Below are 2500 nucleotides of genomic sequence, written 5' to 3'. Positions count from 1 at the left end.
ATATGTTGGGATTCTTTTTTTTTTTTTCTGCAGGAAACACAATTGTCAAAAGTGCTTTGTGTATCTCTGTTTTTTCTTCATCTCTCCATCTTTTGTTCCTGTCTCTGTCTCTGTCCTTTCCTTCCTTCCTTTCTTTCTTTGTCTCTCGATTCGTGTCTCTGTCTTTGCCTCTATTTCTTCATTGTGCGTATGTTGCTTTGTTTGTCTTACCTCCACTTGTCTGCCTCTTATCTGTCTGTCTGAACTTTTTTTTTCTTTTTTTTTTATGTACGCTTATATTTGACTTCATCACGTTTTTGCGCATTATACATATTATTATTAGTAGTAGTAGTTTTTTTTTTATGTATTTATCTTCTTTTTTTTTTCTTTTTTTTTTCTCAAGGCCTGACTAAGCGCGTTGGGTTACGCTGCTGGTCAGGCATCTGCTTGGCAGATGTGGTATAGCGTATATGGATTTGTTCGAACGCAGTGACGCATCCATGAACTACTGAAACTGAAACTGAAACTGTCTGTCCGTCTGTCTGTCTACCTGTCTGTCTGTTTCTATTTCGGTCTGTGTCTGTACGTCTCTCTCTCTCTCTCTCTCTCTCTCTCTCTCTCTCTCTCTCTCTCTCTCTCTCTCTCTCTCTCTTCTCTCCCTTTATGTCTCTTTTTATCTGAATGTCTGTATATCTCTGTCTGTGTTTCTGTCTCTCTCTCACTCTGTCTCTGTGTCTCTCTCTGACACTATCTGTGTAAGTGTGTGTCTGTCTCACTCTTTCTTTCTCTCTTTCTGTCTATCTCTCTCTTTTTTCTCTATCTCTTCCCCCCCCTCTCTCTCTCTCCCTCTCTCTCCTATCATTCCATTATCAATCTACATCCATCTTCTGTGGCTCTGCTCCTCTGTCTTTCAGTTTCTCTGTCTTTCTGTTTCTCTGTCTTTCTGCCTCTCAGTCTTTCTGTTTCTCTGTCTTTCTGTCTCTCTGTCTTGTCTTTTCCTTCCTACCTCACAGTTCCTCCTATTCATGCCAGGAGGGATCATAAACCACTGACGTTACAGCAAATGCAATAACGTCCCCCCCACCCCCACCCCACCCCCCACTCCACCCCCTCCACCTCCCCTACTCCTCTTCGCTAGTCTTTACCTTCTTCGTCAACTTATCAAATAAGATCGTTCTTCTTTTTCTGCTGTCTCTTCTGCAGCTTCTTCTTGTTCGTTTTCTTGTTTTTGTTGTTGTTGTTGTTCGTGGTGGTGGTGGTGGTGGTGGTGGTGGTGGTGGTTGAGGCGGTGCTGGTGTTTTTGTTATTGTTGTTGTTGTTGTTCTTCTTCTTCTTCTTTCGATCGCCTCCTGCTCAGGTTCTGTTGCTCTCCCTCCCTCTCTCTCTCTCTCTCTCTCTGTTTGATTCTGTTTCCGTATGTGTGTGTGTGTGTGTGTGTGTGTGTGTGTGTGTGTGTGTGTGCGTGCGTGCGTCACTTCTTCTCTCTTTCCTACTCTCCATGTTTGTACGTACTTTCTCCATCTCTCCTAAACTGTTTCCTGCCTACCCCCCCCCCCCTCGCCCCCCCTTCACCCTGCCCCTTTTCTACCATCCTTCACCCCTCCCCTCACAACACCCCCGACCCCTCCCCTCCCCTCCCCTCCCCCACCCAACCATGCTTCGCAAGGAGAACAAACTACTTTCACATTCATGACCAGTGTCAAAAGAAAAGAAAATAAAGGAGGGAGAGGGTGCGGGGGGGGGGGGAGGGAGGGTTGTAGGGGGGGGGAGGAGGGGAGGGGAAGGAACTGAACGTCGGTTTGATTTATGGCGTCTGTGTGGGATATTCATGAGTTGTCTTTTCCTCGAGTTCCGATGCGGGCCTTCATTAGGCATCACATGCCTCTGAAGTCGTGATGGATGGATATGCCCAAAGGCGTGGATTCCAGAGGGCTGCCTGCCTGGTGTGTGTGTGCGTGTGTGTGTGTGTGTGTGTGTGTGTGTGTGTGTGTGTGTGCTTCACGTGCAATTGGCGTGGATTTCAGAGCACTGCTTGTATTGCCCCCTTCCCTCTCCCATTTCCCCCACCTCTCTCCAACTCCCCTCCCCCATATTCCCCCTCATCTCCCCCCCCCCCCCCCCCCGTTCCTCTTTCACGTAGCTCAGGGGGTGTGGATTCCAGAATACTCCATGTATTTAACACCCTACCCCCCTACCTTGTTCTCTTCTTACATAAGCGAAGAAAAATGATAGATTTAAGAATGCTCCTTGGTGATTGCGCCATATGCCAAGGGTAGGGAATCAACAATTTACTCCTTTTCTTCTTTTTTTTTTTGCGTTTTAGCTGCATGTTAAGCTTGGAACAAACCAATAATGCGCTGCCTGTTGATCGACAGCGTTTCGACAATTTACCCAGAAACTAAACATATGTATTATATCTATATAGCTTAATAAATAATAAATGTTCCACGGAAGACATTGCTGATGCATTTCACTATATTTGTTAGTGCACCCCCCCCCCCCCCCTTTTTTTTGTTTACAA

Source organism: Babylonia areolata, chromosome 8, assembly GCF_041734735.1.
Source record: "Babylonia areolata isolate BAREFJ2019XMU chromosome 8, ASM4173473v1, whole genome shotgun sequence".
Taxonomy (NCBI): domain Eukaryota; kingdom Metazoa; phylum Mollusca; class Gastropoda; order Neogastropoda; family Buccinidae; genus Babylonia; species Babylonia areolata.
This window is presented reverse-complemented; position numbering follows the sequence as displayed.